Here is a 13,148-nt window from a genome sequence, read left to right as displayed (position 1 = left end):
AATTAACGGAAGATAATTCATGACCATGACAAGGGTCATCCCAATGGAATGCTGGAACCCAGAATGGAATCTGCCAGGGTGGTGGTGTCCAGATGCACATGGAGTTGACAAGCTTTGCCCTCTCAACCACGTCTCCAAAGGTGGTGAAGTTTAAGATCTTGCAGGATTGAATAGTAAGTACTGCCACATCAAAGGAAAGTATCTTGAAGAGGGGTTAGACCTTAGTGTGTTTAAGAATTGTCAGCACCCTCTCCTTGCTTAGTGAGGTGTTAGCAGTGCCTCTCAATACTGATACCATGGCTACCATGGGTGACACTTGCTTTGAGACACCAATGTGAATAGGGATCAGGACCACAAGTGATGGTCCTCAAGAAACCAAGAGGGCAACAGATGCATCCATCAGAAAACAAATTTATGTTTAATTATGAAAGCAAATGTCCCTCAAACAGAAATGCCAGAGACCACCCTAGAACTAAACAGCCTTTGGGTGCTACCATAATATAAATATTTGCAAAAAAAATAATAATAATCTACTTAAAACATCTCCTCACAGCAGTCATTTGAAGAAATTACAAACAGGCAGACCAGAATAATCAGACTGTGCAAAGGACTAAGACTCCAAATGGCTGAGGACAAGTAATGTTTTTTGGCCTCAGTCACAGCTTTTTTGTACGTTTCTTTTCAACTCCAAATGACTCCTCTGTTAAATCCCCTCCCATCTACACACCAGCCATTTCAGCTCCTGGGGATTACTTTTAAAACTTGGTGGTCTCCAAGCACCAGATACAACCAGGGTGCAGTGAGAGGCCAGCAAGCTGAAAGCCCCTGCTAACAACTGATAGCAGCTGTTAGAGTGAGCTGATTGACACCCTATTTTGAAGGGGAGAACAGATACTATTCTGTGTTTGTACAGCACCTAGTGCAGTGGGATCCTGGACCATGATTAGGGCTCCTAGGGGCTTCAATAATATAAATAATAAGATATACCTTGATCTCAGTTTCTGTGGGATCTTTAGTATTACACATGTGCAGAAGCCAACTTTCAATTGCTCATAACTTTATCACACACTTTTTTCAGTCTTGGTTGTGACCATACACTTCAGTGGCTTTTGACTTACCATTTTTCAAAGTCACTGTGTAATGAAAGTGGTGGACATTTTTCTTCTAAAGGAGAATGTGTATATTTTTCACCATTGCAGAACTCAAAATTGATAAAAAGATTATCTTACATGGCATGAGCCTTTAAACTGTCCCAAAAATTTAAAGCTGTGCCATCATCTGAAAGATTTCAAGTCACTTAAATACTTTTATGTTGCCGTAAATATTTAAAGCACTTATAAGGGTGTCATTTTCAGCATATGCTGTGACTTAAATGTTTATGGCAACTTAAAGATTATTTTTTAACTCCTAGCAAATTAAATGCAAAAAAAATGTATGAAATGTTAAGGTTGTACAGTTAAACTAATCAAAAATTTGGAAATGCAAAGTTAAAGGTGCCAATCACTATGCTAACTCAGTTATGTTACATGTACTGTGTATATACTATACAGCATTTTCGGTTTGTGGTTTTCGTTAAATGTATATGTTAATGTGTTACTGTTTATGTCAGTAAATGTATAGCATAATACATACAAGAAGTTCAACACAGCTGGGGCAGCATTGCTAGTGGAATCCAAATTCTTGCATTCCTGACTTTCAGTTACTTCAACTGAGCAGCCTGACAGTGTGGTTATTTATGGTCAGAAACAAAAGTGGCACTTCCTCAAAAGATTTGCTACCTGGGTATATTTGAAATTTATTTTAATGATAGAAATAAGTGTTTACTGCCTTTTTTTTTTTAATTTATTTGGTTAGCCTTGCAGAGCCAATACAGCCAAGAGAGATTGCACTGGATTATTGCTGGATTCAAGCACCATGTAGGGAATTGCTAACTAAAATGCAGAATCATTACTTCAAGTGATGCACAAACTAGAGAAAACACAATTTCAGCTCAAGCTGAGAAACCAAGCTTGATGTTAAAAAAATAATATATATTTACTTGTAAAATAAGCAAATTAAGGACCTGATCCTGCAAGTTGCTGAGTACCCTCCACTCCTGTTACCATTCAGCAACTTGTCAGATCAGGCCTTTCGTACAGATATCTTTGATGGTGTGTAAACATGGAACCCTACAATATCCTGTTCACAGAATGACATTGTAGTGTATAACCTCACTTTAATATTTAACCCATTTTTTTATGTAATCTTCCTATCAGTCATTATCTCAATTCAGTTGCTCACATGTAGTGACTGAACTCATACTCAGTTCCAACATTCCTGTGCAGCACTGGGAATAGCTGCATTGTTAGAGTTTCCGTTCTTTGGATGAGATATTAAACTGAGGTCCTTTGTGTTATTTCTGCTGATTGTTCTAACTGAAGTTAAAGATCCCATGACACATTTTGAAAACGTAGCTAGCTTATTTATTCTTTTACTAAAAACCGGTTCTAATGTCCAGAGGATTCTAATGAGTTAGCTATTTCTGAAAGTGTAATAGATGCCATATCTGCCTAAACTTGTACAACCAATAACTAGCTTATCACTTCTGGAATATGTTGATTGTGAAAGGTATTATAAGAAAATCAAATGCTATTCTTTAAAATTAATTGAGTGACAGTACTGTGACTGAAATATGTAATATTTTGTTATAATTATAATGTAGAGTTTTAAACAATTATAAAAGGATAATAAATAACTTGTGATAACATTTACAGTGGACTGTTTTCTGACACTCTTACAATAAATAGTACCTTACTCCTTGAGATAGGAGCAACCCCACTGAAGTCGATGAGATTTCTCATGTGCTTAAAGTTATGTTTATGTCCCTTGTTGAGGCAGAGCTGACATGAGTAAGGACTTGTCTACACTGGAAAGTTTTTTTTTGGTATAACCTAACATGCAAATTTAAATCAGTATAGTTAGACCAGTATAATGCCCCCATGCAGACATTCTTATTCCACTATCAGTGCATTTTTTCAGTTTAATTTATGTCACTCTGGAAGAGGTTTAATCTAAACAAACATAAATAAATAAACAAACCCATTCTTATACCAGAATAGGAGTGCCCATATGGGAGGGTTACAGCAGTATAACTATATTGGTGTAAGTGGTAAAACTTTCTTGTGTTGACAAGGCTGGAGGATGGCAGAATCCAGCCCATTATTCTCCTATCCAAATGGTAACAGCATACAACATTCCTCATTACTAGGTCACCTTATTGACTGTTGGAAAACAATGTCTAGTTATTAAAGGGTGTGTGTGCTGTCAATTAAAATAAAACCTCAGGAAACATGACAACAAAGCTAAACTGTCCAATAGTTTTCAACTTAAACTATAGCGTAGTTTATCCAAGGGTAGCATAAAAAGATGTTTTTCTGTTATCAATATATTCTCCTCTGCTGGGACACACGTTTTATATCTCCCAGGCTAATGGTTTATTACTACTCTTAGCAAAGGGCAAAAAACTAGACAAGAGATTAATAGAAGAAACTAGAACACAAATTAAGGATTTTAAAAGAAAACACTTTTTTCCTTTCTTCCTTAAATCTGTTTTCTAGCCTATGCCTTTTCATTAAGACCATTTTGATCATATGGAGAATTTTATATTTCTCATGTGATTCAGTGTTTTGAAAAGTTAACAGAGTAATAATCAAATCATATAAATGAAGATATATATGCTTGGTAAATGAACAAGGTAATCAATCACATCCACAACTTGCAAAAACAGACTCATCTCTGAATTTGGCCTTGCATGAGTGTGAACTGGTGTAACATGCACCTTCTTTCAGTCTGCTTAGGGCCTTATTCTCCTGTCACCCACACCACCATTGTAGGTCAGCAATAACCACAACACAAGATAACGGATATGCACAGAGGTAAAACTGATGTAAGAGAGAAGACTCATGGCCGTAGGAGACATAAACCCTATGTAAATTACACCAGCTTAGTCTCTCTTAGATTCAAATGCACTTATTGATGTGTAACTTGCACATTACCTCTGAATTTGGTCAAAGTGCCACTCGTTAATCATAAAGACTTCCTCAAACACAAACCTTCCTTTATGTTACCTGAACTGCGTGTGATGTGCAAAGCCAGAAGGAAGTAAAGGTGACTAGTTTAAATTACAGCTACCATAAATATAGTTATCACATTAACTCTTCATTTACCAAATTAAAACTTAACAATTGGATAACTTTCATCTTCCTGTGATCTAAGCTGGTTAATATACTCTACTTTACTAGGATTTAATATCAAAAAGCTGCTAGAGGCCAATAAACTACACTGATTGAAAAGTTCATTATATGTAGGGCCCTTTGTTTTCAGTTTTTACCAAAAACCAGCAAAAATTCTCAGGTTTTGAAAAACCCAGTATTCAGGTTTTAACCATTTTAACCCAAATTTTGTAAGTGCCAGAATTCCCTGGGCCTGGTTCCCACTATGTACCGTCCAGGCTAAACAGCAAAGTACACCTGTGCAAGGGAAGGTAACTCTTGGTTGGTGGCTGCTGCAGATTTGCACAGGGAGCCTGGTCCCAGCACCCAAGACTCCTGAACACTGCTGCGATTGGCCCACTGGGAGCAGAAAGCTGCACCCAATAAGTACTGGACCCTGTCCACTTCCCTGCTGAACAAAGCCCCCTCACTCCTGGCCCCACCCTTCAGTGTGAACCCAGGGCCCATCCACCTTCCCCTCATCCCCACCCCCCTCCCTGATGCCCCACCTTGAGTGCCAGGCCTCCCTGTCCCCCTCACACTGACTCCCATGAATACCCGGCACCCTCTCCCACCACATGCTGTCCCCATCAGTACCAGACACCCCATCCTCACCTGCCCCTGTGAGTAGCTGAGCCCTTCAGCATTGCCTGGGGATATGTCACTGTCAGGAGAGGAGCCTCAGGGAACAGAGCCCCATCTGCTTCCCCCACTGGACAGAGCCCCCTCCTGACTCAGCTCTTCTGAGGAGTGCACAGCGCAGGGAGGAGGGTAGTGGCAGCCCCCCTGCTTCTGGCGAATGTGTGTCTCATGGTACATCTACATAGAGATAAAACACCCATGGCACAGCTGTGGGGAGCCCAGGTCAGCTGGCTTGGGCTGCAGGGCGAAAAATCGCTGTGTAGACATTCAGGCGCAGGCTGGAGCTTGAGCTCTGGGACACTCCACCCTCTAGGACAGGGGTGGGCAAACTACGGCCCGGGGGCTGGATCCGGCTCGTCAGGACTTTGGATCCGGCCAGCAGGATTGCCACCTCCATAGCACCACAAGCCCCACACTGCTACTGGAAGCGGCCAGTACCATGTCCCTGCGGCACCTGGGGGAAGGGAGACAGAGGGCTCTGCGCACTGCCCTCACCTGTGGGTACCTCCCCCCACAGCTCCCATTGGCCAGGAACGGAGAACCGAGGCCAATGGGAGCTTTGGGGGAGGTACCCACAGGTGAAGGCAGCACGTGGAGCCCTCTGTTCCCCGTCTCCCAAGGGCTGCAGGGACGTGGTGCCAGCAGCTTCTGGGAGCGGCATGGAGCCAGGGCCAGGGCCAGGGCCAGTGCAGGCAGCCTACCCTGGCTCTGGTGCATGCTGCTGCCACCATAGAGCCACTCCAGGTAAGTGGTGCCAGGCCGGAGCCCACACCCCAAACCCCTCCTGCACCCTGCACCCCAACTCTCTGCCCTGAGCCCCATGCCGCACCCCTCCTGCACCCCAACCCTCTGTCAGGTACACAGGAAAAGCCCCGGGAACTTTTGAATTTCATTTCCTGTTTGGTCAGCATGGCGAACTCAGCAGCACAGGTGACCATGCAGTCCCAGAATCGCAAACGAGCTCCAGCATGGAGCAAACGGGAGACACTGAATCTGATCACTGTATGGGGAGAAGAATCTGTTCAGGCCGACCTCCAATCAAAAAGAAGAAATGCTAATATATATATGCCAAAATTGCACAGGGCATGGTGGACAGAGGCTACAACAGGGACACACAGCAGTGCCAGTGAAAGTTAAGGAGCTCAGGCAAGCCTACCAAAAGACAAAGGAGGCAAATGGTCACTCTGGGTCAGAGGCCCATACATGCCGCTTCTATGATCAGCTGCATGGCATTCTAGGGGGGACCCTACCACTACCCCACCACTGTCCATGGACATCTGCAAGGGGGGAGTCTCAAGCAACAGGGAGGAGGATTTTGTGGATAAGGAAGAGGAAGAGGAGAATGCGCAGCAGGCAAGCGGTGAATCCGTTCTCCCCAGCAGCCAGGACCTTTTCATCACCCTGGAGCCAATCCCAGATTCTGAAACCAGAGAAGGCAGCTCTGGTGAGTGCACATTTGTAACTACAGTACAGGGTTTAAAAGCAATAGTGTTTAATGTTTGATTTGCCCTGAAGAATTGGGGTGCGTTCACAGCCAGTACAGCTACTGGAAAAGTCTGTTAACATGTCTGGGGATGGAGCGGGAATCCTCCAGGGACATCTCCATGAAGCTCTCCTGGAGGTACTCTGAAAGCCTTTGCAGAAGGTTTCTGGGGAGGGCTGCCTTATTTCGTCCTCCACGGTAGGACACTTTACCACACCAAGCCAGTAGCAAGTAGTCTGGAACCATTGCAGCACAAAGCATGGCAGCAAATGATCCTGGGTTTTGGTCACATTCAAGCAACATTTAGTCTTTACCTTTCTGTGTTAGCCTCAGGAGAGTGATATCATTCATGGTCACCTGGTTGAAATAGGGGAATTTTTGTCAGGGAACAGTAAAAGGACCCTGTTCATGCTGGGCTGTTTGCGCTTGGCTAAAAGGGATCATCCCAGAGAATAGCCACATGGTGGGGTGGTGGGGAAGGGTGTGCAGCACATCCACCCGAAAACCACAGCCCCTCCTTTTAAATGGCAAACCCAACCGGCATTGCTTGTTATGGGAAAGGAGGGCGCTGCAGTTTGAAACCATTCCCACATGTTATGAAGGCAGAAGAAGCCAACCCCACATACCCTTTGGCTTACCATGGCTGCCTGGAAACCGAATTCTGTTGCCCAGCCATGTGTGATGTGTCACCATACCGGCAGGCGCTCAATATAAAAGGCAAAATGCAACCTTGTACTAAAGCACATGTGCTGTCTGCTGTGAATTGCTTGATTCACTGAGAAGGAGTCTCCCGTTTGTTCTCAGAAATATATCATCTTAAATTTTACTCTCCCTTTTTATCCCCCCGCAGGTGCAAATGTTTCTATGCTCCCACATCATCTCTGTCTGTGAAGTTATCGCAGATTAGAAGGCGAAAAAAACGCACTTGCGATGACATGTTTTCTGAGCTTATGCAGTCCTCCCACACTGATAGGGCACAGCTGAATGCATGGAGGCATTCAGTGTCAGAGGCCAGGAAAGCATTAGGTGAGTGCGATGAGAAGAGGCAGGAGGCGATGCTAAGGCTAATAGGGGAGCAAACGGACATGCTCAGCCATCTGGTGGAGCTGCAGGAAAGGCAACAAGAGCACAGAACACCACTGAATCCACTATATAACCGCCTGCCCTCCTCCCCAAGTTCCATATCCTCCTCACCCAGACGCCCAAGAACGCGGGTCAGGGGAGAGGCTCCGGGCACCCAGCCACTTCACTCCAGAGGATGGCCTAAGCAACAGAAGGCTGTCATTCAAACAGCTTTGATTTGTAGTGTGGCTACAATAAGCAATGTGGCCTTGTCCTTCCCTCCTCCTCTCCCCTCCCCTCCCCCCCTCCCCGGGCAACCTTGTCAGTTATCTCACTTTTTTTTTTTAAATTAATAAGAAAGAATGCATGGTTTCAAAACAATAGTGACTTTATTTCCTTTGCCAGCTGTGATCAAAGGGGGGAGGGTGGTTGGCTTACAGGGAATTAAAATCAACAAACGGGGGGTGGGTGGGTTGCATCAAGGAGAAACACACACAACTGTCACACCACAGCTGGCCAGCCACGAAACTGGTTTTCAAAGCCTCTCTGATGCGCAGCGCGCCTAGCTGTGCTCTTCTAATCGCCCTGTTGTCTGGCTGCTCAAAATCGGCCACCAGGCGATTTGCTTCAATCTCCCACCCCATCATAAACGTCTCCCCCTTGCTCTCACAGATATTATGGAGCACACAGCAAGCAGCAATATCAGTGGGAATATTGGTTGCACTGAGGTCTAACCTAGTCAGCAAACAGCGCCAGCGATCTTTAAACATCCAATGTCACATTCTACCACCATTCTGCACTTGCTCAGCCTATAGTTGAACTGCTCCTTACTACTGTCCAGGCTGCCTGTGTACAGCTTCATGAGCCATGGGAGCAAGGGGTAGGCTGGGTCCCCAAGGATAACTATTGGCATTTCAACATCCCCAACAGTAATTTTCTGGTCTGGGAAGTAAGTCCCTTCTTGCAGCTGTTCAAACAGCCAAGAGTTCCTAAAGATGCAAGTGTCATGCACCTCTCCCGGCCATCCCACGTTGATGTCAGTGAAACGTCCCTTGTGATCCACCAGTGCTTGCAGCACCATTGAGAAGTACCCCTTGCGGTTTATGTACTGGCTGCCAAGGTGGTCTGGTGCCAAGGTAGGGATATGCATTCCATCTAACACCCCACCACAGTTAGGGAACCCCGTTGCAGCAAAGCCATCCACTATGACCTGCACATTTCCCAGAGTCACTACCCTTGTTAGCAGAAGGCCAGTGATTGCATTGGCAACTTGGATCACAGCAACCCCATAGTAGATGTGCCCACTCCAAATTGATTCCCAACTGACCGGTAGCAGTCAGGAGTTGCAAGCTTCCACAGGGCTATCGCCACTCGCTTCTCAACTGTCAGGGCAGCTATCATCTTGGTATTCCTGTGCTTCAGGGCGGGAGAAAGCAACTCACAAAGTTCCAGGAAAGTGGCCTTACGCATGCGAAAGTTTCGCAGCCACTTGGAATCATCCCATACCTGCAACACTATGCGGTCCCACCAGTCTGTGCTTGTTTGCCGGGCCCAGAATCGGCATTCCACTGTATCAACCTGCCCCAATGCCCCCATGATGTCCCAATTGCCACATCCCGTGCTTTCAGGAATGTCTATGTCCATATCCTCCTCACAATCATCCTCAGTGCTGGCGTCTCCTAGCCAGGTTCTGCACATACTGCAGGATAATGTGCAAAGTGTTTACAATGCTCACAACAGCAGCAGTGAGCTGAGCAGGCTCCATGCTTGCCATGCTATGGCGTCTGCATGGGTATCCCAGTAAAAAGGCGCTAAACAATTGTCTGCAGTTGCTTTCATTGAAGGAAGGAAGGAGGGAGTACTGACGACAAGTACCCAAAACCACCCACGACAGTGTTTTTGCCCCCATCAGGCATTTGGAGCTTAACACAGAATTCCAATGGGCAGTGGAGACTGCGGGATAGCTACCCACAGTGCACCGCTCCATGAGTCGATGCTAGCCATGGTATTGAGGATGCACTCCGCCGACTTAATACGCTTAGTGGGGACATACACAATCGACTGTATAAAATCACTTTCTAAAGATCGACTTCTATAAAATCGACCTAATTTCGTAGTGTAGACATGAGAAAACTAAGGCTATTTGTTGTTTTTTTCTGTCCTCCCATCCTGCAACATTCTGCATAATTACCCAGAAAACTTTGATACTTTTTTCCACTAATTTTCACCTGCTTTTCAATTTTTATAATAAACACTGATTAACACTTAAGAAATTCTAAATGAAATAAAAACCGTAAACAAGGGACCTTAATTACATGAAATCTTCATCTATGTAGTTAACAAGAAACACAAAAGTATAACAAATGGAAATGTACTGTATAATTTCACTAACAATACTAATTCTTAAGTACAAAAGGTCTATTAGTTCATTAGAATCTGAATTTTGAATTTCTTGGCTTTTGTGAGTGTCACAATTATAATGAAAGTGTCTTTTTTTTAAAAGAAAAAATCATGGAAAGTGATAAAACTTGCATTTAGGCAGTTTTAAAAGTATTTATATTTTGACTGAAAATGCATATGGTATACACAAGCTTCTTAGGACTTATGAATATCTATTCTTATCATAGAAACATTTACTACAGAATTGGTCTAATGGCCATGGGACCTGATCCAACAAACCAAGTCCCACTGAAGGCGCCAACTTCCCCTCTAGCCGGTGGGTGCTTGAACTCACCACCCCCCGGTCCTGCAGCATTGACTTCTGTGGAAGTGGGAGTACACTCAGCACAAGAAGGCACCTGTAGATAAAACTGAGTGTTTAAATATTTTTTCTTAAAATTTCATTTGTCAATAACTCAGGCACACCACCAAAAAATACTACTTTCTGGTCAGGACATAATGCGGCTAAATTCTCACTATTTGGAATTAACACCATTTCTTCCAAACCCTAATCTCCAAAAGATAGTGTTCAAATACATTTTGGAGCAGCATCTACAAAACTATAGTCACTGCTCATGGTACACAATGCAATAGTGGTTCTGGGCCTATCCCTAAATTGTCGGTACATGTGTCATTTGTCATTAGACAATTAGACATTCGACATTGTTAGTCACACTGAATCACAGAGACATGCATTACTTCCAAGAATTCTGTTTTAAACTGGCTCTTTGAAATATATCTGCATCATCTTGACTTTTAGAGCTAAATTCCCAACATTGTTAATTTTGAAGTCTGGTTGAGGGACATCAAAAAAATTAATTTAACAGCTTAAAGAGAAAAAAAAGGTTTTGTCAGAAAAAAAATACACCAGTCTCAATTGTTTCAAGCTTTCTGTTGCATCTATTTTTAGATCTTCCTGTGTTCCCAATTATTCATTAAACTATCTCTCTCACCCACTCTCCCAAGCAATCTATCATAACAAATTTGAAAGTCTTATTTATGTGAATCATCCCCCTTTTAAAATTGACCAACCACACAAATGCTGCTGGTTCTATTTTTATAGTGGCTTTGCCAGCTAAACAAATCATATGATGGGTGAATCACACAATTACAGTCTGGATTCTGAGAGTGGATACAGAATGCAAATGGATCACTGCCAATTTAGCTTTACACTTTTCAATCTATCCCTCTCACATCTTTCATATATTACTGTGACATCCTTCACACCAGCACTGGAGTTGCATTTGTCTTTCTTACAACATAGCTGTTTACTTTGGTCCCAATTCAGCAAAACATTAAGCAGGTGCTTAAATCCCATTAAGATCAATGGGGTTTAAGCACATGCTTAAGTGTTTTGCTGAATAGGGATGGTTTGCTGAAAGAGCTTTTGAGAATAATACCCTACTTATATTACAGAAAGAAAACTGGATCAATTTAAATTGGCAATGTATATCTCCCTCCTGCTTGAACACAGTGATGTATTGGAGGCAGTTCATAGAAGCCTTTTGTTAAAATTCTACACAGGCTGGAGGCGAGGTTGGGATGGTTTCCCTGTCTCTGATGGAGTTCACACCTTTTCTGGATATTGTTAATCACCTTTGCCAGAGATGCCATCACTGTGGCTCATAACAATACTTTGGAAGGATGACTTTTCTGCCTTTGGAATAAACCAGATTGCATTAAATGACAGGAATGTTCAACAAAAAATGGTCCTGGGGGAGAATATGAAATCTTCCACCCCCAACCCCACCCCAACTGAAATTACACAAGTTGACTAAGATGTTATATATGTCAATATGTTAAGCAATGTGTAAACATTTCAGTAAGTACATATAATAAGCCCTTGTTTGCCAAATCGCATTGCCTCTCTCCTTGGTTATGAGAGAGTTCTTGTTAAATGGGAAAACTACATTCCCTAGTTCCTCTCTCTTCAAGAACATGAGTCCCCGATACATAAGGTTTAACCTAAGAAAGTAATTTTTATTGATCACTGCTTGAACTCCTTCTCGATATTTCCCTATACTGTATTTGTTTTCACAAGTTTTAAAATCTCTCTCTCAAATATGTCAAGAGAAATGCTCTTTTCTATGACCTCTGATGGGCTTTGTAGTGGATGTTGGAGGGTCACCTTCAGCCCCCAATTTAAACCTCTCCAGTGCATCATCAAGAATCTACAACCTATCCTGAAGAACGATCCCTCACTCTCACAGATCTTGGGAGACAGGCCACTCCTCACTTACAGACATGCCTGCAACCTGAAGCAAATACTCACCAGCAACCACACAACAAAAACACTAACCCAGGAACCTATCCTTGCAACAAAGCCCGTTGCCAACTCTGTCCACATATCTATTCACGGAACACCATCATAGGACCTAATCACATCAGCCACACCGTAAGAGGCTCGTTCACCTGCACATCTACCAATATGATATATGCCGTCATGTGCCAGCAATGCCCCTCTGCCATGTACATTGGCCAAACCAGACAATCTCTACACAAAAGAATAAATGACCACAAATCAGACATCAAGAATTATAACATTCAAAAACCAGTCGGAGAATACTTCAACCTCGCTGGTCACTCAATTTCAGACCTAAAAGTCGGAATTCTCCAACAAAAAGCTTCAAAAACAGACTCCAGCGAGAAACCGCAGAATTGGAATTAATTTGCAAACTGGACACCATTAAATTAGGCTTGAATAAAGATTGGGAGTGGATGTGTCATTACACAAAGTAAAAACTATTTCCCCATGCTAATTTTTTCCCCTACTGTTACTCACACCTTCTTGTCAACTGTTTGAAATGGACCATCCTGATTATCACTACAAAAGGTTTTTTTTTCTCCTGCTGATAATAGCCCACCTTAATTGGTCTCGTTACAGTTGATATGGCAACACCCATTTTTTCATGTTCTCTGTGTATATATATCTTCCTACTGTATTTTCCACTGCATGCATCCGATGAAGTGGGTTTTAGCCCATGAAAGCTTGTGCCCAAATATATTTGTTAGTCTCTAAGGTGCCACAAGGACTCCTTGTTTTTTTTGCCATTCTCACAGTGTTACAATTTTGATGCCAAGAGAGAGGGCAGGAGCAATTTAAGTCCCATCATGAAAAGCGTCAGGTTTCTTTTCACACTACTGAGGCTTTTTCACGTAATAATTTAATTTTTCATCATGAACTGTCCAGAGGCTGCTTCTTGAATTCTAAGGCTCTGCACTTCCAGTGGGGTTATTCTGGGATGTGAGATCATAGAGCTAGGTCTCCTTAG

Source organism: Eretmochelys imbricata, chromosome 9 (genome assembly GCF_965152235.1).
Source record: "Eretmochelys imbricata isolate rEreImb1 chromosome 9, rEreImb1.hap1, whole genome shotgun sequence".
In the NCBI taxonomy this organism is placed as follows: domain Eukaryota; kingdom Metazoa; phylum Chordata; order Testudines; family Cheloniidae; genus Eretmochelys; species Eretmochelys imbricata.
The sequence above is the reverse complement of the archived record's forward strand: the minus strand, read 5'-3'. Positions refer to the sequence as shown.